We start from the raw sequence: 24,124 nt of genomic DNA, 5'->3' as shown, positions 1-24,124 counted from the left end.
AAGGAAAGCGGATCTTTCCTTAAGGAAAGTCAGGTCTATGCAATTATCTTTCAGAATCAGCTGGCAGTCTCAATAGGACAGAAAATACTGTTGCATACTTGTGTATATAGAAACCAGGACTGAATATAATAAGCAATTCTACAGAATATCCCAGTCTACCTAATCTACAACAGAACCTTAAATTCAGATTTACAATGGACAACCAGACAGGATTTATTGATAACGTAACTGAGATTCACCTACCCTTCTGAAATCCAGAGCTGCTAATTCAGCTAGTCTCCAAAAGTGAACTCAGGTGAAACTACTTTAATCCTGAGAAGTTGTGACATATGTGTACCTTTCAATTCAGATATCTGAAAAGCTCCCTTTAAGTCTAGAAAAGAACAAGTATTGATTATCCTCCCACTTTCATGCATCAATGACCTAACAGTATGCCACAGCGTTTAACTGAGGGATGCAAAAAGTTATTACTATCTCTTTTTTAATGTACACTAAATTTAGTTTTCAAAGCAAGAAAGAGAATGACTTCCTTCACTCTGCAGAATTATGTAAATACCAGTATTAGCGACTTTTTCACTTTCTTAATTTTATGGAAGCAATTTCCCTCAAAGCAGGTTATTTATTACATTGTCATCCTATGGGACCATGTCTAGAAAAATTGTAATCTGCAAATATTTTAAAAAGATTTTCCAAGTGCTGTGATTTTTCAAGCATCCCAATTGGTTTAAACCATTCCATTTATGGGAAAAGAATATTCGTTTCTGTTGGTCCTGGTAAAACTCATATTTTTCATGTTGCAGTTGGAAATCTAAAATACACTTAAGGAGCACTGTTATACTATATCTGTAGTTAAAACATGGTTTTTGCTTTCTCCCCCATCACAGCCATCAGTCTTAGCATGTTTTAAAGAAATTAATAAAGCAAGGAAAAAAAAAAGCCTATTTTTTAGTTTGCATTCCAAACTGTTTCAAGAGCAAAAATTGCAGCAATGGATTCATACTGCAATATTTTCTTATGGAGATCCTAGCAAGATTGAATTTATAATAAATCACATTGTACTATTCTCATAATCAACACAATCTCTGAAATTGCAGTATCTCAGCAACATGTAAAAAGTGGTTCTAATTAAGAAGGCCTGTGGAAGGGCTTTTTCCCTTGCTTACTGAATGGTGAAAAAACATAAAGGATATAATATCAATAAATGGACTAAAACAAAACAAAATCAACTGAACCAAAGGGAAAAAAAATACCTATCCTACCAAGCTATGAATAACACTAAATTAGACCAGAAGCACAATCTGGAACAATCAGTAACAAAACAAAACATGCACAACAGTGGGAAACCTGCCATTGATATATTTTGTAATACTGAATGTACAAAGGTTCAAGTTTAAATTGTGCACCTAGCAACTAGCTCACTGTACTTCCTCTGAGCTTTAAAAATATTTTCTTAAGCAGAACTAGCCAAAGAAATCTTCAAATACATTTGTTTTGAGTACTGGTAATTCAAAGCTAACACCAAAAACCAGGTTAAAATAATACATTCCCATATAGATCAGGAGATTGCATATGACTGCATATTGATTGAGCAGAAACATCAGGAATTAACAATTCTGTTCTTCAGTCATTTCAGAAGTGTGAAATCTGATCAGAAAAGCTTTCCTAACAAGCTAATCTTAAAAGACACTCATCTTTTTTCTCTGCTTCCTGCAAAATTTTGAGAAAAAAAGCTGCTGCCACTCCCAAGTGTGACTCCCTGGAGAAAATGTACATACAATGTTTGCAGTTACTACGAAAAGTCCACTGCAAATTGAATGCATTACTTTAACAGTGAAAATACAGCAGCTGAACTAACAAAATCAAGTTGAGTGTTGATTTTTTTAATAACTACCTTTTATATCAGTAAATTCTATGGCAGAAATAGATTTTATTTCATGTTACCTATCTGTTCTACTTTTAATACCAATGGCAGTGCAGGAAGTTCATAAACGTGAATCCTCAGGAGGCTTACACACATCACTGAGAACAGTAAAATGAATGGTTACACATCTGCAGTCTGAACTTTGAGATGAATGCAAGTAAATTGCAAATGCACATTTTTCAAATGATTGCACCCGTTATTTTCCACTGACTCGTGATTGTTGGCAGAAATGAATAATGCATTTTAATATAGTATAGAGATTCAACAATTATAAATACAGAGAGTATATATGAGTATATATCCATCTTCTCTGCATATATAATACTAAAGCAATAGGTTTTCATCTGTTTTTAATACTAAAAGATCAAATAATTTACAATGCAGAACTGTAAAATATATATAGAACACTGCATCAATCATGTACAAGTGCCATTCAACATTTCTATAAATCCTCCATTAAACCTAGATTTGAGACTGAACCAAATACTTACATGGATCAAGTCATGGTCACTTGGAACACGGAGAGACATAAAATGCTGTATTATTTCATGTCAAGATTATTTGCAGCTCACTTCATTATTTCTAAGAATATCAGTGACTGAAATACAGTGTATTACACAATGAAACCAGTACTTATTCCCTCTAATTCAGGAGGCAATTGCTAAATGATTAGAAGATCAGCTGACCAGACTCTAAGATATTTTTCACAACCAGTACACTGCTAATGAAACCAAAGAAAATAGAGCCTTGTGTAGCTATTCAGTAACATTGTCAGAGGAAAGAACTAACTATTTAAATACCTTGCTTTGAATTTCTACATTCCCTATCAGGCCTTGTAATATACCATAAGTCATTTGTCAAGACAACAACCACAACTCATCCTGTACAGAAAATACACAGAAAAAAGAAAATTTGACCACTATATCCTAAATGGACGCTAAAAGGGTTAAGACCATGTGTCATCTAAACAGCACTCCAAAGTATCATAAAACTTAACCAACATAAAGAAACACCACAGGAGAGTGTGTAAGTGTACACACTGCTCTTGTACTTAAGCAAGACTTAGAGATGCGCTTTTTCAGGAGAATTAAGCAGAACATGCAGGAAACTAATGATTGCACATGATTCCTAATCAACTTGAGAAGAAAAATAAGGATACAAAGAGAAAAGAGATACATAAAAATATGCATGATAGTTTGATGTAACAACAGTTTACTCCAGGTATAATTTGAAAAGTACTGTGCCATAAAAGCATTCACAACTTCTCGTCTCTTGGCAAAGGTAATGAATATTGAACATCTGCAGGGCTGTTGTGAGTTCATGAACTACAGAAATAAAAAAAAAAAAAAACTTTGGTAGCCTAGTTCTTATGTAAAAATCCAAAAATAATATACTTTAGTAACAGCATCCACAAGGAACCAGATACTTGGCCCCAAAGTAAGACAGAGCAGCATAGGGCTTATGGCAACTACTACTGTTAATGTAGGCTCCAATGCTTATGTTAGGATGCAATCAAGCATAGCAAGCTCAGCCTTTCCAAACCATGTGCTGGTTTGGGGGCAGAGGAGGAATTCTATGTCAATGTCTTTAATAAAGCAGATGTGACTCACTGCACTCTCATTTAAAATCATAAACTGAGGTTTCTCTTTTTCTTGCTGAACCAATGGCAGCAGCACTGGGGGCAGCACCACTGGGGCAGTGATCCTTCATGATTTTCAGCTCTCAATACAATAATTTAAAAGAAAGCCAGGATTTTGGTCACAAAACTGCTGTATCAAATAATGCAACACCCTTCTTACTTCACCTTACTTCTGCAGTGGCAGTGATCATAGAACAATAGGGAATTAATTTAATCAGTATATCATCCCAATAAATCTTCCTAAAGTACTTTTTTTATTCACTGAAGAACATGTTTCATTTGTATTCAATAAACCAAGTAATCTAAAATATCTTTGCTTAACATATTTCTAATGCTGAAAGCATCTGTTAGGTCATGTTGGGGTCTGAGTGGCTTTTTTAATTATTATTTTTAGAACGAGAAAAAGGCAAACACTTCTCTGTATCTTTCCTTTTCTGATTTAAATTACCTAACCCAAATTCAATAATTGTCTAGTAGAATTTCAACACCTTGTAGTCCCATAGTGGTCTGTTCAATTATTTCTAGAAATACCCTGGAAAAGGACTAATGCCAAACAGTACTCTCAAGTTTGCAACATCCAAATGCTGTATTTGAAGACAGAAATTTAGAACTTGCCTCATTTGCATTTCTCTGCCAAAATATATATCCTGCATTCAGTCCCACAATGATTTCTTGCTTCATGTGAGCTTTAATTATAGATTCAAGGGAAAACTTCTATATAAGTAACATTTCCTGTAAGGGTCACAATATATCAAGTCTATCTACCATCTGTGTGAAGTCTATCTATGCATCATCTTGCTCTCTGGTCCAAGGCCTGTTTTGTCTGCAACAAGGACCTAACCACTTTCCTATTCTGTCTTCCAACTGCGCCCTTTTTTATTCTCTCTCCTTTAACGAACAGGCGATCAATTTCACAGTACCATACTTTGTGCACTGAAATTCACTGGTATATCCAAAGGCTAAACTCATAATATGTGACACTTCAAAATTCAAACTTCCCATTTACGCAAAGTGCATTCTACTGACAGTCTGGATCTAAGGCACCAGTGTGTGACCAGCAATACACTTCAGTTTGGTATGTGAGTCAGCCTTATACAGGGTGCATCACAGGTGCATGTATCTGTGCATATGCTGGCCACGGGCTAAACACAGAGAAACCTTGAACTCAAAAATTCAATCATAAGAACTCACTCTCTTTGTCACTCAGACCAACCCACTTTCGAGACTACTTGATGAATCACATTAATTTGATAAATACTGTATGAATATATTACAGGTATTTATTTTCCAAGTAAACAAATATTGTTAAAAAAACTTTTGGCAATTTTACTGCAAACATTAACTTTCCTCAAAATCAGCAATGACCACTAACATCTACGAAAATATCTTCATTTTGATAAAATTACATGAAGACAGGAGAGAAACTGCACTATTTTTCATACTTTATTCCCTAGACACAGACTATTAAGTTTTTCACAAAAATTCTTAAAAGTTAGCAGTGTAAACTACTTTAAATTTAAGCACTGTCAAGCAAGAACCTTTTGTTTCATTTAAGTTTGGTGATAACTGGAAAATTCAGTGAAAAGCAGCTAAATTACTCTTCAGAGTTTGTCTGAACGCTGTCCTTCAGAATGCTGTCCTTCAGAAACTCTCGTTATTTTTTTCATTTGAGTAATGAGAAATAGACTGCAACTGTACTTCTGCAGCTATACAATGCTGTTATACAGAGAGCATTGCTATCCAATATTATTCGTTTAAAATATTATGGACAGCAGATACGACCAACACCAGTGCTCAGTTGTACAGCTATTAGTGCTCCAACAGCAGTGTGGGATGAGGTGGCAGAAGTGCCAACTTCAGCAGTAGTAATATTATTTTAAGCTGTAATTTCGTAGTGTCTTCTTTCAGAGATTCCTAAAACACTTTACGAAAGAAAAAAAAAATTACATTTTTGAAACTATGTTCAGGAAATGAACCTCATTACATCAAAACCTACTATGTTACAAAATCTATGCATTGGCACATTCCTTTACTTGTGCTGATTTTGATTCAGAGACTACTTGAAGGATCACACTTGTATGTTTTCCAAAAGGATACTTTTGCAAGTAGGATACTTTACGCAGAGCACAGCCAAACTACTCAGAAAAATCAGATAGGTATTTTCATTTCTTGTATTCTCTCATCAAGCATTTAACTAGAATACATCTTAGAATACATACAATTTTAGACTCTGTAAGCCCTACAGTGAGTGGAAGATCAGCTTTTTCAAAGATGCTCATCAATAATGCCCAAGTGTTTCACAAACATTCCTTAATTCATTCACACTCTCCATTACAGGATGAGAAAGCATTATTATCCCTACCCAGAAATTTGAAACACATACAAAGGGGCTTACAGGAAGCCACAGAATAACAGCAAAAAGGCCAGGATGAGAAACATGGGAGCATGTGGGATTTCCTATGTATTTGTTCACATCTCCAGACCATACAGATCACTGCCAGAAGTGGGAGACAGTTCTCACTACAGTTCATTTCATGTATGTGTCCAACACCAAAAGGTTCAGTGTAGACAACCTAAATATGAAAGCATATGGCTTTCAAGGCTACTAGCCATATAATGATTTGGGTTTCATGCTTAGCAACACACAGGGCTGCCACCACAGAGGCAGAGACACAGGCTATTCGCTGTTGCCTTGTCTCTTCTTTTCACAGTGTTTCACAGAATCACAAAACAGCTGAGGCTGGAAAGGAGCTCTGGAGTTCATCTGGTTCAAACCCCTGCTCAAGCAGCTTCAGCTAGAGCCAGCTGCCCAGGACGGCATCCAGATGACTTTCAAGAATCCCCAAGGATGGAGACTTCATCTGAGCAACCTGTGCCAGTGCTTGACAATCCCGACAGTGAAGTAGTGTTTCCTGATATTCAGAAGGGACCTCCTTGTATCAGTTTTTGTCTGTCACCCCTTTTTCTCTCCCTGGATGCCACTGGAAAGAGCTTGGCTCAGTTCTCCTTGCACCCTACCAGCAGGTACTTTTATATATTGCCAAGATCTCTGCCTGTTTTTTTCCTTCTCCAAGCTGAACAGTCCCAGACTGCTCACCTTTTCCTCACATGAAATGCTTCAATCACTTATTCATTTTTATGGCCCTTTATTGGACTCTCTCCAGTCTCGTGTCTCTCATACTGGGGAGTCCAGCATTGGACACAGCACTGCACCTGTTGCCTCTCTTTTCACTCTACCGAATAGAGTAGGCTCAGTTCCTTTGACCAGAATACCATTCATTGTCTTTGCCAAAAGGGCACACTGCCACTCACGTTCAACCTGTTCAACAAATATTGTTAAAAAAACTTTTAGCCATTTTACTTCAAACATTTACTCTCCTCAAAATTAGCACCAGGTCCTTTTCTGCCAAGCTGCTTTCCAGCTGGGTGGCATCCAACATACATTGGTGCATGGGGTTGTTCCTCCCCTGCTGCAGGGCTTTGCACTTCAGTGCACTTCAGTAACATGAGGTTACTGTCTGTCTGCTTCCCCAGCTCTTTGAGGTCCCTCTGGCTGGCAGCATGACACTCTGGCCTCTCTGCCACTCCAGTTTTGTGTCACTTGCCAGTGTGCTGAGAGTGCACTCTGCCCCACCATCCAGATCACTAATGGTGATGTTAAACAGGACTGGACCAAGATCTGACCCCTGGGATACACTGCTAGTTACTGGTCTCCAACTAGATTTTGTTCCACTGCTAACAACCCTCTGCACTAGGCCATACAGACCATTTTCAAGCTACCTCACTGCCTGCTTTTCCAGTCTGTATATAAACAACTTCTCTGTTAGGATCTTCTAGAAAACAATGTCAAAGGGCTCACTGAAGCCTGGCTAGACACCATCCACTCTCTTCCCTCATCTACCAGGCTGCACATTTCATCATAGAAATTTACTGAGTTGATCAAGCATAACTTCCTCACCATACTGACTATGGCTGATGATTTTCTTGTTTTTCAAGTGCCTGGAAAATGGTTTCCTGGATTAGTTTCTCCAGCCTCTTCTCAGGGATTGAGGTGAGGCTGACTGGCCTGTAATTCACTGGGTCTTCCTTCCTGCGTTTCTTGAAGATGGGGATATGTTTGCTTTCCTCCAGTCTTCAGATACTTCTCCCAGTTACCATAAGTTATTAAGGGCTATTGAAAGTGGCCTCACAATGACATCTGACAGCTCCCTCAGCCCTCATAGGTGCATCCCATCAGGGTTCATGGATTTACTTATAACCAGTAGGCTGAAGTACTCCTTGTCATGATCCAAGGGTATATCTTCCTCGCTCCAGCCTTTCCACCTTGAAGGCTAGGCTTGCTTGTAAAGACTGAGGCAAAAAATGCACTCGGTACTTCCACCATATCCATGTTCTCTGTAACCAGGCCCTCCATACTGTAGTTGCCAAGTCACCCTCCATGATACTTGAAAGTCACCGCAGTCAGTTGAAGTCCCAGATTACTGGAAAAGCGGAAACATTGTACCCACCTTTAAAATCTGTAGAAAGGAGGACCCTGGGAACTACTGACCTGTCAGCATCACCTCTGTGCCTGGGAAGATCATGGAACAGATCCTCCTTGAAGCTTTACCAAGGCACGTGAATGACACGGGGAGGTGATTCGAGATAGCCAGCACAGCTTCACCACGGGCAAGTCCTGCTCAACCAACCCAGTGGCTTCTACAATGGAGTGATTCCATCAGTGGACAAGAAAAGCACGGAGGACGTATTTTATCTGAACTTCATGGTCCCCCAAAACATCCTTTTCTCTAAACTGGAGAGATAGGGATAGACTGTCTGGTGAACTGGTTGGATAATCAAATTCACAGAGTGGTGGTCAACGTCTTGGTGTCCAGACGGATGCTAGTGACAAATGGTGCCCTCAGTGGTCTGTACTGGGACCAGTGTTATTTAATATTTTCATTAATGACACACATAAAGGGATCTAGTACACCCTCAGTAAGGCTGCAGATGACACCAAACTGACTGGTGCTGCTGATACACCTGAAAGTCGGGATGCCATCCAGAGGGGCCTGGACAAGCTCAAGTGGGTCCATGGGAACCTCATGAAGTTCAAAGAGGCCACGTACAATGTGCTGCACCTGAGCTGGGGCAACCCCGGTACCAGTACAGGCTGAAGGATGAAGGGATTGAGAGCAGCCCCAAGAAGAACGACTTGGGATTGCTGGTGGATGAGACACTGGATGTGACCCTGCAGTGTGCACCAACAGCTCAGAAAGCCAATCCTGGGCTACATCAAAAGGAGAGTGGGCTGCATGCGGAGAGAGGTGATTCTGTCTCTTTGTTCTTGTGAAGTGCTGCATCCAGCTCTGGGGTCCTCAGCACAGAAAAGACATGAACCTGAAGGATCAAAACCGTAAGAAGGCTACAGAGATGATCGGAGGGATGCAGCATGTCTCGTAAAAGAACTGGGACTGTTCAGCTTGGAGAAGAGAAGGCTCCAGGGAGACCACATTGTAGCCTTCCAGTACCTGAAGGCCTAAAAGAAAGCTGAAGAGGGATTTTAAAGAAGGGCTTACAGAGATAAAACAAGGAACAAGAGTTTTAAACTAAAAGACAGCAGGTTTAGGAACTTCTTAGGAAGAAGTTCTTTACTGTGAGGGCGGTAAGGCACTGGAACAGGTTGCCTAGAAAATTGGTCCATGTCCCATCCCTGGAAGTGTTAAAGGTCAGGTTGGATGGGGCTTTGAGCAACCTGGTCTAGTGGAAGGTGTCCCTGTCCATGGCAGGGGTGCTGGAACTAGACAGTATTTAAGGTTCCTTCCAGGAACATACCACTTTATGATGATCGCTTCTTTATCCTGTTGTCTATGTGTATTCTAGCTCATTAGCAAATGAGCCGAGGATATTTACTAAATATCCTGGACCACCATGATACTTGCCAGAAAGGTGAAGAGCAAGGACATCATGAAGAGATTCTCACATTTTTTACTTTATAAGCACCTGACTTTGTAAGCATCACAAATCTGCTAACTATTCATGCAATTTCCAATTATGGTTTGGTTTTGGGGTGTTTTCCCAGGAGGTTTAACCAGAAGAGAGTTCTCTGCTTCCAGGACACAATGAACTATCTGTGTAGAGAACAATCCTGTGGGAGTACATAATGCCCCCAGCATTATGCAGGATTATGGAGGGGTCTGAGGAGGACTAAGTACACCACAGGAGATACACTGAGTCTCATAGTTTGAAGATGCTGGAGCTGTTCAACACAAAGAATGAATCTTTCTCAAAACAAAAAAAACCTGTTAGATCTCCATGTTACAAAAAGATGTTGCTATTGACAATTTGTGGTTCCCTAATATATTTTCTTCCAATTTTACAGGTGAAAAGAGTTGAACTATTTATTCAAGACCATGTAGTGCTAGAATCAGGCTTAGCTTGCATTCCTGCACACCACCCAGTGAACCAACACCACTCTTTTTCCTCAGAAAGGTGTCCAGGACAGGTATAAGAAGTACTTCTTTTAAAGAACTGTTTATTAAAAGATAAGAGAAAATTTTATTTATTTCGATTTAAGAATTTATCTAGAAAAAAAATATTTTCCTGGCATACAACTAAGTTGCAGCATTCCACCAGGCTAAAAAGCTCAGCTTCATGTTACTCCTCTAAAGCATGTCTCATGTCACATAACATATGCTTTGTTAGAGTCTATTTTGTATTCCCCTGAGTTTGACAATATTCACTCTTATCTGAAATATTTTTGTGCCATGGAAAAAATTTGCATAAATTAATCCTTTAATATCCTAACTTCAATTTTCAAATCACGTCTTCTCCCTTTTCTTTGTTAAATAGCATGAAAATTGCCCAGTAAAAGAACTGGATACTCAGCAGGTATTTGCAGAATACATCCTTAGATACAGGTCAGTTTTGCAGTTTTCTGCAGGTTTTTTTTTTTTTTTTTTTTTTGGTTGGTTGATTGGTTCTTAGTGAGGAAAGGAGAGTCTATTTCTGAATTAAAAAATACTAAAATCTGATGTGCAAGTAGACGTGTCATCAAACTTTACTCATACAATATGCTACCTTAATTGGAAGCACACTTCATTGACAAGCATGTGAAGTAACTTAATAGTTAATCTGACTAACAAACCAAAAAGAATGCTTACTACATAAATTTAAAAAAGCAAAAAGTACAAAAATTCCACCAATAAAACAGACAAACCAACAAAAGAACCCCACAAACCAAAACAACAAGAAATTCTCAGTAGTGCAGGGATCTTCTTCAAAATGTTCAAAACCCATACACATTACTTCTCTTAAAAGTACATTCAAATCCTTTTTAACAGAGTTGGATTGTGCTTTATATATTACAGTGACCTTACTGTTACTGCTGACATTTTTCATATAATTTCACTTCTTTTTTTCCCTGTGCTCTAGATTCAGTGCTTTGATAAAGGACATGTTAAAATGCTTACTTTCTAACATCACTTCTTCAACCTGGTCTTTCATCTGGATTTTAACTCTTGCAAAAATGTGTGGTCTGGATGTGAAGGTTCTTTAGGGTTGAGCTTAACAATCAAATTTGGAATAGGGACTTTAAAATTAATTTTTGAAGTGGAAAATTGCCAGAAGTCTCTCCTACACTTCATTGCCATTTCTAAAATTCCTTACAGAGTGGAACTGTATACTGAAATAGCCAATTAAACTCAGTGGAAAAGAAATTAAGACTGTCTCAGTACAAAGAAAAAGAAACACAAGTTCAGATGCAGAGCATCCACCAACAACACTGGGGCAAAGCAGTGGGCATGCAGTTGTGAATTATGTCACCATGTGTAGGAGTATCCACTACAGTGTAAATCTAGAGAGTAGAGTTAAAAATAGCAGTGGAGACAGATGAAAGCAGACTTTAGCATGGTTTAACAATCTGTCCAGAAGGCTTGCAAAGCCCTCTCTTAAGTCTCAGCTGGCATGTCTTCATATCACATATAGATCAAAGCTGTTACAGAGCTGTCTGCATGTCCTGCAATCACACTACTCAATTGCAGTGTAGACACATCCAAAAATAGAGCTACTGTAGATATGTTCATCTAAAAACTGCATTTGCAAAAAGCAAAGTCTGGAAGCATACTGTAAAGCATATGAGACCTGATGAGGAACACATGCGGGAGAGAGTGTCCATTTTGCTAAATTCTATTAGCTGTGCTAACTCTGTCCTTTACAGAACCTCCTTCCCTTGTACTCCTGGAGGACATTGCAATACATGTTGGTTGGTCTTTCCTGTGTGGATTCGCAGAGTCAGGTCAGGTTAACCTGAACCTTCAAGTTCTGCAACTAACCGAGCTTTACTGTCTGAGGCAGAGACACTCTCACACTCTACAGGCAGCTGGAGACAACCATGTTACCTGTAAACAGTACTCATTCCTATTCATACATTACTAACACTGGATTCTTAAGCCCTAACTGAAGCAGGCATATTAGTTACAGAATCACAGAATATGCCAAGTTGGAGGGATTCACAAGGATCATCAAGTCCAACTTCTGCCCCTGCAAAGGACCATCTCCAAGAGTCACACTATGTGCCTAAGAGTATTGTCCAAATGCTTCCTGAAACTCTGTCAAGCTTGGTGCTGTGACCACTTTCCTGGGCAGCCTGTTCCAGTGTCCAACTACCCTCTGGGTGAAGATGACGTCTTTTTAATATCCAACCTAAACCTCCCCTGACACAGCTTCATGCCATTCCATCAAGTTCTGTCACTGGTCATGACAGAGAAGAGATCACTGTCTCCATGCTTCTTCCTCTCACAAGGAAGTTGCAGACTGCCATGAGGTCTCCCCTGGTTCAAGGCCAGTGATTTCAGAAGAACATCCAGATACTAACAAAACCTTTACTGCTGCTACCAGGGGCAGAACTTACTCGTGAGGCAGAAAGCCAGGGGCTGATAAAGTCCTTTGAATTCAGGACCTCCTCTTCTCAAACAGTGGTTTGCTGCACAGCTGCACCACAAATCCTCTACTAGCTACAAACTACTACAGACACTGCATTCTCTCAAGAATGGCTTACAACCATTTGTCCAGCAAGTGACCAAAGGGATCTATGTATGTTCTTAAACTGACTGCATAATGAATGATTCACTCTGGGGAGATTTTGTGTGCATTTTGCTAAATGACAACCAGAAGACAAGTTAGGAAGGAATGCAGTTATTCAGCACGCTTACCAGGAGAGTATAAAGACACATAAGCTAGTGTTTACTTGGACAATTAAAGCTCTGATAGGAATCGGATCACAGCAGCAGAGAATACACATGGGTTAATTTACCACAGGAAGAAGCAAGCTAGTGAAATACAGAAAGTTCAGGGTGCAGGGATAAAAATCCTTTGCTGCTGCCTATCTCTTTGTGGAAACCCTAAGCACGTGCAAAGTTGTGCTTCAGTTAGCTGTTTGGACCTGGGCACCTCAGCACTTAATCACAGAAAAATTTCCAGTCACCAAGCAGTGCTGTCCTGGCAATTTCCACCAAACCGGGAGAAGCTGCTGACTCCTTTGAAAGGACATCCTCTTGACAAATCTGGGCAATCACCAGCCAGATGAAACTTAACAAGGGCAAGTGTCAGATTCTGCACCTGGGACAGGGCAACCCCAGATGTAGGGACAGACTGGGGAACCAGAGGCTGGAGAAGGAATGAGAGGCACTGTGGAACAGGACGTGGGGGGTTCTTGTCAATGGCAAGTTCACTATGAGTCTGCCATGTGTCCTGGTAGTCAAAAGGATCAACTATATCCTGGGGTGCACCAAGCACAGGGAAGAATTCCTCTACCTTAAAAATGTCAATTTAATACCTCCACGAGCACTATTCCCAGTTCTTGTCATTGAAAGAACAATACCCTGTGTCCGGAGGTACATCAGGTGCAGCATCACCAGCCAGCCAAGGGTGGTGTTTTTCCCCACTCTGCTCTATGCTGGTGGAGCCTCACCTTGAGTACTGTGCATTTTTGGGCACCACAATGTTAGAAGGATCTAAAGGTATTAAAGGGTGTCCAAAGGGCTAGGAAGCTGGTGAAGGGCCTAGAGGGGAAGCCATACGAGCAGCTGAGCCTGTCAGAATTTCAATTCTAATAAAAATCAAGTAATTAATGACGTAAGTATAACTCAATTTCCTGAATGGAATGGTGATTCCATTCTGCAGCTCAAGGTAAGTTTTTGCCCATGTCCTAGTACCATGCACAGATATTGTGCTTTATCCACTATTCAACATATGAGATTGCAAAATGATAATATCCCAGAAATTAACATAATTCGGACATACCTTAAGACTCTTTGCATGTAAAAAGAGGGGAAATGAGTACACCTAGACTTAGCACAATAGAAGTGTGAGTCAGGGAATGTGACACAGCTTATTTACCCTATTAGCAGTCTTCTGCTTCTGTGTGTACTATTTCCCAAATATAGTTTGCTTAATTTTGTTTAGTCCTTATTGTTTGCTTTTAAAAGCATCTTGGAGATAACTTTTACAAATATTCAATAAGTGTCTTCAATGTTTAGAATCTTGATCCAATTCAAAAGCAACTTGGGCTCTTCATGAATTTACTGCTGTGACTCAACTGGAACTGACAGCATAGCATATAAAAGGCAGAATATTTACAGCTCTATTTTAGTAAATGAGAACACAAGGTATGTATATGCACATATAAGCATGGCAGCAGTTATATGTTGTTAGTGTAGACAGTTAAAGTACTTCCTAATTCTTAAAAAACAAAAAACAAACCAACAACAACAAAAAAAAACCCCACAACCAACCAACCACAAAAAAAAGTCAGTCAGTGTGGCCAGATCCTGCAAAAGAACTAAATGGATGGATAAACAGCAGAGCAGCGTAGCTTTAAACCACAATCATGTGGATGTTCCTGTTATCACAGAATCGCTGGGGTTGAAAGGGGCCTTTGGAGATCATCAAATCCAATCCCTCTAATAAAGCAGGTTCACCCAGAGCAGATTGCACAGGATCATGTCCAGGCTGGTTCTGAATATTCCCAGGAAGGAGACTTCACAACCTCTTTGGGCAGCCTGTTCCAAGAAAGCTATGTAGCACAGCTTGATTTTTACTCAAAAGATGTAAACAAGTTGGCTAAAATGGGGATGGGGGGGGGGGGGTTGAAGGGAAGTGCTAAGTTCCTGATTAGAATTACATTTTAAATGGAATGTTCCAGACTGATACAGTAACAATAAAGCAGAAGGGGAAAGGGAGGGAGGATTTATATATAAAGAGAGGTCATGTAATACACTGTATTGAGTTTAAAAGATAAGTAAGACAATGCTTTTTTCTCTGCTATAAACAAAAATACTGCCAGCAGTTTGACTGCAAACAAGAACTGAGGAGAAAATGGAACTGAAAAGGAAATGCTTACAGCAAACCTTACAGACCTAATGCTGTGTTTCAATGAGGAAAAACACATTTTCAATCATTGCTCAATAATTCTTTATGAAGTGAAAATCAACCATGTTCAAAATAACATTTTGCAAAGACCTCCTAACATACAACAAAATATACATAATGGAGGATTGCCCTGACTGCCAAACTATGGTGGCTCAATTGTACTTCTCTTTGATAACTCTAAGATCCTCAGACCTCTAAATCACTTCGAGCTTTATCTTAGAAGATGAAATCACAATTCCACCTTAGACAGGGAAGTGGCAGATGATATTTCTACCACAATAATTAATTATTTTCCCCACTCACTTTAAAGCTCTCTTAGGATCCTAAATCAATAAAGTATCTGATGCATATGTTCTATTTTCTTGTTTCCAATGGTTCCAGAGTGCATATAAATCTATTGTAGAAGCACATTTGCATGTAAAGAGAAATTCTCTTGTGTTTACTCTGCACCTGCTCCATGTAAGCCTATCTTCTCTGCCTCCTTTGAGAAACAGACAGATCTGCCAGAAAAAGAGAGAGTACAGACACAATGCTACTCCAAGTTCTCTTGCCAATTATTTAAGCACTATTTCCTTTAGTTTAATTTAGTTATGGCCCTATTCTGACAACAGTTGAGAAGAACTATTTGCCCTTCCAAAATACAGCACTTCTCAACTTTTTCTAATGTATTTTTAATCTTGACAAGGAACATATATATTTCAACTCTACAAAACCACTGAATTTTCTAAGCAATGCACAGTAAAGCAGTAGAAGGTGGATACCTTACAAAGACTTTCACCTGAAAAATACAAACTTTTCTTTATTTTACTTGGCATTAATTATAATTATCATGGCTGCCTAAGGAAGGATAAGCATATTCTTCTCCTGACATTTTACTTCCAAATGTAGCCTGAAAGAGATGTAGGTTTATCCTAGTAAAACTGAAATAAAAAGAGTAATTGTTCTCTTCTCTTCCCCTCCTTGCTTGTGATTCATAGGTTGCTTCTGGAGCTTCACGCAGGTAATCAGAGACAGACAAGGTTGGAAATAAAGCTGTGCTGCACATCTCATCTAGTCCGCTGAAACATTTAAAAGCCAGATGAGGGAAATAACTTGCTGCATCCCACAAAGGCTGCTGGAACTACTGGTCTTTGTGCTTGTGAAGCACAGCATCACCACTCTATGCACACATGACACCAAATGATGTCTCAAGTACCAGCATCCCTGCACTACTGCCAACGAAATTTTGTGCTGCTGCCCATGACAGCTGAATAACCCCCATCAGGCTGCCTCTGGCTGTGTGCTCCCCCTTTCTTGCTGGCATCATGTCACAAGTGGAGGTAGCACTACGTGCATGTCTGCAGAGCACAGAAACTATAGTGGCCACAGCAGGGCCATCCCACTTGCCCCTTCCTGTTTCTAATCAGACAAGTATCCAAGAAGGACAGAGCTGCTGTGAGCGTAGATACAACAGGAGTTTGGCACATCCTGGAAGGAGACTGTGTGAGGAAAAGAGCTGCACCAGTGTGGGTGGTATTCCATTTCATCTGCATGTGGGATGAAGAGCTCTTGCACCTACTATGGAGTCTGCACGGGAGCAGGACTGGCTCCCAGGAAGACTCGACAATTGTGAAGCAGAGGGGTACTTCCTAGTTTTTCAAGTTCTGTCAATGTCTGGACAAAAAATGGTTACAAAATACATAGTATTTGGGATCATGGTTTTTCATTCATGAAAAAAAAATTACCTATCACTTATTCACAGTACTCCATGAAGGGACAGAATCTCCCAAAGTATCACTCAGTCACCTTGCCCAAGAAGTCTACTTTTTTGCAGCTCTTTATAAACTCAGAAGCTGGCCCCAAAGGACTCATGTCATAGTTACTCGCCATGTTGCTGTCATTAGAGAAAAAAAAATATTAAGAAGAGGAGCAGCTTCTATCTAATATGATTTACTATCTTCTATAGAACTTTTACTACCTTCTATAGAACTTGTATAGAACCTGAAACACTGTCCATCTCCTTAAGCCAAAATACCACTTAAAGCATTTTGAGTAGCCCACAATGGACTGCTCACTCCAGAAAAAGGAGATTTTTTTTTTAACAGACTCCTCGGATTTAGAAGTAACTGGGCCAGTTACCTCTGATGCAATTCTGTATTACCCACTTTTTCAACAAGCTACAAGCCACATATGCTTTCTGCAGCACGCTGAATCAATGACACAGACCAGAAATCACAAAGACCTGAAAAATCACTGAACTGCCAGTTTAAGACAGTGTCAGTGCCTGTGTTAGGTGGAACAGTCAGTCTGCATAAGCTGGTCTCGACACATGAAAACATGCAGAAATCAGACATACTACACCTTACAAAGAGAGCCTTTTCACACCAGGCATGGGCACTACACCTCTGTGCTAACTGATGGAACACCAAAAGGAAAAGTTACAATTTTCCAACTGTAACTATATTGATGAGGCTAATGTCTTCTTGATAACCACACAGGTCAAATTCTAACTGTTTTATACACAAGAAAAGTGCTTCTCACTGTGTTTGAACATCTCACTGTGTCTCGAGGGACCCCCCAAGCCTGCTCTCAAAACCAGGTTTCCAGCTTACCTGCAAAATCTTCAAACTATGGCTCCAGTATCACACTAGGCATACTTGCAGGCTTAGCAGTACAAAGAGAGAAGTGGCTTACCATGTTCAACAGGCATGAGCTCACCCATGAACTAGCTGCAGAGGATTTTAGGCTGAAGTAGCTCATATTTATGGGTGCTAGTTAGGCAAAAGGTCATGCTTTTTATGGCTTATTGGAAGAACACGCATTATTGTAACTCCTAAATTCAGTAAGGGCAGGACACTGTGAAAGTCTGCTACAGCATGCTGCACAAGGCTAAAATACAGGCACATTATTCCATATAACTCCTTGCTGCAGGACCAGTGCTATTTGCACAAGACATAAAGTGATTTTGATTTTCCAATGCTATGACCTTTGTATAACTTTCTTCAGCCATTTAAATATGCAAAAGGGTCAAATAGTCAAGTGATTTGCTTAAGAGTAATTTTTTTAAAACTTCTTTTCAGTTACCTTTTGTTGTTGGATTGCTGAGGTGTAAAATGAGGCTATGCTTCCTAGATTTTCCATGGAAGTATAGGCACTAGCAGTTTTTTGGTGGGTTTTCAACTGGGGGGACTTTTTGGAAAGCAGTTGTGACCGATTAATATCTCTGGAAGAGTTGTGGCTTTAAACCAACCACTGAAGCTGCCGTCAGGTGATGACACTGATAATGAGGACTGAGACTGTTTGGGAGCTGGTTTGTATCCAGTTCCATCAGACCTGATCCTCGAGCTCTTCTTCATAGAAATTGCATTTGCTCACACAAAAACGCTCATTGATACGAGCAAGAAAAAGGTTTGATCTCTGGTGCTGCAAAAACACGATCTTGGGCTCACCCAAGTCTAAGCCTTGGCACAGCTTTTCTACCCGACAACTTGGCATTTATTTCCCCCCCAAGTTACAAACATGCGACTCCTACTTGATTTTCTTTCAGATTTCGGCTTGCCCGGCGGGACAGGAGGGTGCTGACAGCCGGGTCCCCGCCCGGGAGCCCGGCTCCGAGCAGAGCAGCAGCGGATCCTGGTCGGCTCCGAGTGTCAGCGCCTTACACGCCGCTACAAGGGCTTCGCGGCGGCACTTCGCGGGGCTGACATCACGTATGCGCTCAGCCCCAGCAAAACCCCCCGCGTTCAACCCTGATTTCATGCGGAAAGCACTTCCCCAGGGTGGGCTGGCCGGGGCCGGGGCTCGGCCCCCGCTCGCCGCTCCCGCCCCCCGGCCGCGTCCCCCGCCGCCCGGGCAGCGCCCCCGGGGGATGGCAACACCCGCACCCCCCGCGGGACACCCCGCGCTCGGCTCCGCGCCCCCCTCCCGCCGGCCCGGGGGACAGCGCTGTCGGCGGCAACAAAGCCCCCGGTCCGAACGGCCCCACTGCCCTCGCCTCACCTCAGCCCCGCGCTCCGCTCGGCCGCGGCCGCTCCACGGCAGCCGCGGGATGATGGAGACGGGGAAGAACCCAGGTGACGCCTCTCGGCTGCCGCCCCCCCGCCACTCCCCGCCGGTGTGCAGGCAGCGCTCCGCCAGAGGCCCGGCTCCCCCGCCCCGCCCTCCGCCTCTGCCCTGCCACCGGCCAGTGGCCGGGAGGAGGAGGAGGAGGGAAGAAGAAGAAGAAGGAGAAGGAGGGAAGGGGGGACGCCCCGCCCGGCCCCGCTGCGTCACAATGCGGGGGGCGCTGCCACGTGACCGGGGGGCGGGGGCTGTGCGGGACCCCCGCGCTCCCGGGCGGCTCCGGCGGAGCGGCCGGGAAGCGGGAACTGGGAACAGTGCTCCCGTCCCGCCGGGAGTCCCCCTCGAGCACCCGCCCCGCAGGTCCTGCGCGCGTGTGAAGCGATGCCCGCGGCATCCAAAATCGCTGCGCTGTCGTGACAAATCGTCCGCGCGTGGCACCACGCTGCGCTAAAAAAAGCACGAAAATGCAGAGCTCGAACATGAAAATGCCGAGTTCAGTCCACTCGCATCTGTTTGAAATAAAATTTGATGGATTGGGGAGGCAGTTTTGTCGTTTATTTGTTTGTTTTATTTTGATCTGCTATAAAACCTGGAAAGTCTCCCTGCTTCCCTCTGGTTCGTGAGAATGGAAGCGGTGGCACGCTTGAACACCTTTCCATCGAGCTAGTCCCACCTTCCTTGGCGAGGAACCTGCGTTTTTCTCCCACAGTGCTGAGAGTTCGCGGAGCTGCCGAGGGTGCTCCTGCAACCAGCCATGGCAGGAGCCCAGTGAGCCGGGTAGAAACCACGCCGGCTGTCCCTCAGGCGCTGCAGGGACTGCACGAAGAAAGGAGGCCTTCAAGCAGGTTAGCTCGAGTAACACGCTGCCACACTGGCATGGATGATGATGGCAGCAGGAGAAGAGCATAAAAGTGAACCTTTGGCTGGTTTTCCTCTTTGTGATTTAGTCTGTTTTGTTGAGGGGTTTTTCTCCCCTTACTTTTCAGAGGCACATTGTCCATCCTGTCTCTTAAGTGTATCCCTTTCAAACACAGTACCTCTTATATTTCATTTTCTCTGATGAGCAAGCACTGAAAAAAGCCCGAGAGGTGCATACAGGAAAAATAAGTGAATTTATGCTAGTTTGGCATTTTGGAAAATTATTGCCTGCAGAACACATAGAGCATACTCAGCAGTACCACAAGTACCACATTAGACAGCATGTAGCATGCTCTGGATAAGTATCTCTGGAAATGGGGAAAACACTTTAGTCTCCAACTCAGTGGGTCTCTGTTCTTCCTACAGAGATTTCCAGTTAAAGTTATAATCAAAGGGTGGCAAATGGGCTTAAAAAGAAATAACTTATTCTGCTTAATCCTGACACAGTCATAAGACAGTACCAACCTTGAGAAGCTTGTCATCTGAACCCCACAGCTTGGAGATGAAAGGAAACACAGTCCTCCATACTATGTTACTTGAGCTATCTGGGTGCTGCAGCGTCATGCATTTTCAAATAATTTGCAGCTTATTTAACACTCTTGCCCAGAAGTAGAAAGCTGTTATATTTCTTTCTTATTAGATTACATTTTTAAGACGTGTAAAAAAGAAGCTTGAATATGAATTACAGCACTGGATTCTAATGTATATGTGCAACACCAACTATGTGAAGCAATACTATCAACCACCTTAAAAATGTCTGTGGGTATTGAGGAGGGGGGAAGGTATACTTCAGACAGGTCTTCTGCTTTTATGTCATTCGCTTTTATGAAAGGGCATATTTAGGCACTGCATGTTTCACACTTCTACATATATGAAGTTTATGTAACCATTTGGAGTATTATTAATGCATCTGATTAGGTGGTTTTATACAGGAATGTTGGTCAGCTGTGTGTGATTAAATGGTTTGAAAGGAATGCAGGTTAGCTCCAGAACAAAATGTCATAGAGGAGCATGGCCTGCTTGACAAACAGCGTTGATGAAAAACCAAAACCAAAAAAATCTTATTTTAATTTAGAGTCTATAAATACCATTCATATGCAAATACAGTTTGTAAGATAAAAGCTTGCCAAGTGTCTTTGTATGTGTTACATATGATAGTATCTCAATTAGAACTGATAACCCTGTTTATGTATCTACTTCTGAACTTATTGCTGGAAATATTGTTTAAATAAGAAGTGCTGATTATGTTATATGACTGTAAAAACCCCCTAAATTATGATATACAACTTCAGTTCTTGCAAGAATTTCAGGATGGATTTTTACTGCCAGCTATATGGCCCCATCATTATTTTTCGTCTAAAAAAAAATCACAGAATTAGCTCTCTTCTTGATGAGTGTGCAGATATGAAAGTTTGCTGAAATATTAAAAAACATCTCATTGATAATCCTATTCCCAATGGAATAAAGTGATTCAAAAATGTGTTGCCCATTGCTTTTCCAAGTACATCTCTCCAGGATCATTTAGTGGCTTGTTGAACCTCAGTATTCCTGTTTGATGAAGCCAAGGCTGATATTTGTGTCAGAACTGCACAGTGCATGGTTGGATGCACATGAGACACAAGACCAATCTGTGGTCTAGCAGTCCTTGGAAAACTGAATTCTGTGGCCCACATCAGGGACCCATGGCAGTCAGCAGCAATCACAGCGTCCATCAGTGATCACATCCACTGATTTTAATGAACACAAGAGAAAACCCTCCATTACTTTTGAAATTCCGGTAAGAGAGGAGCTTGAGACAGATTTAAAAGTGTGATTCTTGCTAATTCTGCTCATGAAGACATGACCACATTTTACTTACTGCACAAAGCCCACGGAGACACGTCCAGCAGGAGATTTTCTATTCCTACACAGGACCAACTCTGGTGCCCTCATACTTGTGTCGGGAAACTTGCAGCAGTCTTATGATGGAAAAGATAGACAGGAATAGAAAGAAGGCAGCAGAAGCCTAGAAGACATGAGTCCAGCAATATATACAGTATGTTGTCATTTTTTTCAGAGGGGCAAGGTTGGGAATCAATACTGTTCAGGTAACTCAAACAGTTGGCAACACTGTAGGGATTTGAAGCAATTAATACATAAAGGAAGCCTGTGAACTTCCAGATGGTGATGTAGGACTGCTTACATATGATATCTCCACCAAGGGACATCACCAACAGTATCATATTAAGTAAAACCTAGCAATTGCAGTGTAAGTGTGTCCCCTGAACTAACAAAGAACAAGCTTTAGCTTGGTCAGATGATGAACCATGATAACTCATAGTCATTCAAGGCAGTCATCAAGGCACTTAGATATTCTCTTTTAAATTAAAAATGTGCCACACACATTCTGATGAGTAAGTCAATCTTAAATTCATGGAACAGCTACATCTGAAAGAGGCTAGAGTACATACCTGGTACTGCAGTAAACCAATTGTTTTTCTGCTCTGTTTTTGCATTGTTTTCAGTATTTGTAATGTTAACCAACAGTGGGCCAATCTGCCATCAATATAACTCAGAAAGCAAGAGGTTGCCTTGAAAAAGTGCAGATCAAGTCCTCATCCGTAAAAAGAGAGGAGGGCTACAAAAATCTGAATAAGTAGTTCAAAATCATCTTTCAGTACATATAGCTTTGTTTCTGGGATTGGGCAGAGAGGTATTTTTCGCAATCTTAAGAGGCCATTTACTTGGCAGCATCATGGGGGGAGAGGAAACTCAAGCCTGAGCTTTATTATTTGCTTATTTATTTGATCTATTCTGCCGGATAAATCACACAGAGACTTTCACAATGTGACATTCAAGGTCCTGCTCACACATCCAGCACAGCTGGGCAGAAAGACAGAACATAGCATGTACCTTTGGAAAGCTTGCACATGGCATTACTGCATCAAAAGGTCAGGAACAATTACTATAATCAGCTATTCTGACTTCTGGCATAAAGCCCCACAATTCCTGGTTGAACTAGGGGACCTTTTTCAGAAAGTGATCTAATCCTGATCACTACCCTCCTAACAACACTGATGTAATAGATCATGAGCTTCACTATTAAATTACAAGTGTTTGGTCCATCTTCTCATTCAGCTATTTGAGGTTCGAAATTCTGACCCTAGCTTTAGTTTTGCCTTTACTTGCTGTAAATAAGAAGCTGTCCATGCTTATAGATTTTCTTACCATCCACGTATTTCCAGTATATTTTCAAGCCTCCTTTCAAAAGTTTTTTAGATATATTATAAAGGATTTCTTTGAATTCCCTGAGATTTTGATAACAATACGTGCCCACAACTTTGAATTTGTGAATATTTGATGTCACAGATCTTCATTCTGAAAATGTTGGGAAATTGTAAAGCTTTTAATGGTGATCTTCAAAACAAATTACAGAGGGTAATAGATTTTTTTTTTGTTGTTTTTTTTTTCATATCCATTATTCCTCTGCTTTATGTACAAATACCACTTTTGAATAGGTGGTGTATGAATATGGCAACATAAGCAAGTTGCCACAAGGTAAGACAGAGTCTGAGGCAGTGGCTTACATCCTCTGCTCCATAACTGCCCTGGTATAACTCCTTCTCCCTTCCATGCTGAAGTCAGATCACTAGCTAAGGGAATGCTCCTGTTTAAGGGGCATGTGAACTTGCACTCCTCATAGGGTGAGAGCATGCACAGAAGTAGATCCCACTAGGCAGCTGAACCCAACCAGTTTTTGCATTATCTTACAGCACTAGAGCGTGCTTTTGGGATTACTTGGCTACTGTTTTGTACTAGGAATACACATGTAGCTGGCTGTTTAGAGTTACACTCCATTTTTCTCCCATCCTGTATATGTGACCTGCATTCTCTGATGTGATCTCATTAAACAAGAAGAACAAGAAAAAAGGTATTGTTGGGGTTTTTTGTGTGATTGGAATATATACATGTTGTATGCTTCCAAGATAAGATAAAAAGTCAAAAACCTTGGAGTTTAAGTAAGTTTAAGTCAAGTGTCAATTTACACATATCCTTTTCAATTCATTAGGGGTATGAATGAGTCATTAGAGGAAATCCTGGCTGGGGAACACATTAAATTGGATTAAGACCAAATATTATGTTTCACTTGAGCCTCAAGCAAAATCTGTATCACCGTAAACTTACTGGAAGAGCTAGAAGCAAATTCTAGTCACAGT

General features: G+C 41.1%; 1 protein-coding gene across 3 annotated transcripts in view; it reads right to left on the bottom strand.

Moving 5' to 3' along the window:
- Positions 1-19,055, bottom strand: part of SNCAIP (synuclein alpha interacting protein) — a 93,940-nt gene extending 74,885 nt beyond the window's left edge. For all 3 annotated transcript variants that reach the window (XM_027879326.1, XM_027879327.1, XM_027879328.1), the window contains exon 1: positions 18,948-19,055. The gene's annotated coding sequence lies outside the window, so the exon portion shown is untranslated. The remainder of the gene's footprint in view (positions 1-18,947) is intronic.
- Positions 19,056-24,124: the final 5,069 nt, after the last annotated feature.

The sequence above is a fragment of the Empidonax traillii genome, unplaced genomic scaffold, assembly GCF_003031625.1.
Source record: "Empidonax traillii isolate 1590-97213 ecotype Southwest subspecies unplaced genomic scaffold, ASM303162v1 scaffold54:size2178333, whole genome shotgun sequence".
In the NCBI taxonomy this organism is placed as follows: Eukaryota; Metazoa; Chordata; class Aves; order Passeriformes; family Tyrannidae; genus Empidonax; species Empidonax traillii.
The sequence above is the reverse complement of the archived record's forward strand: the minus strand, read 5'-3'. Positions and strand labels throughout refer to the sequence as shown.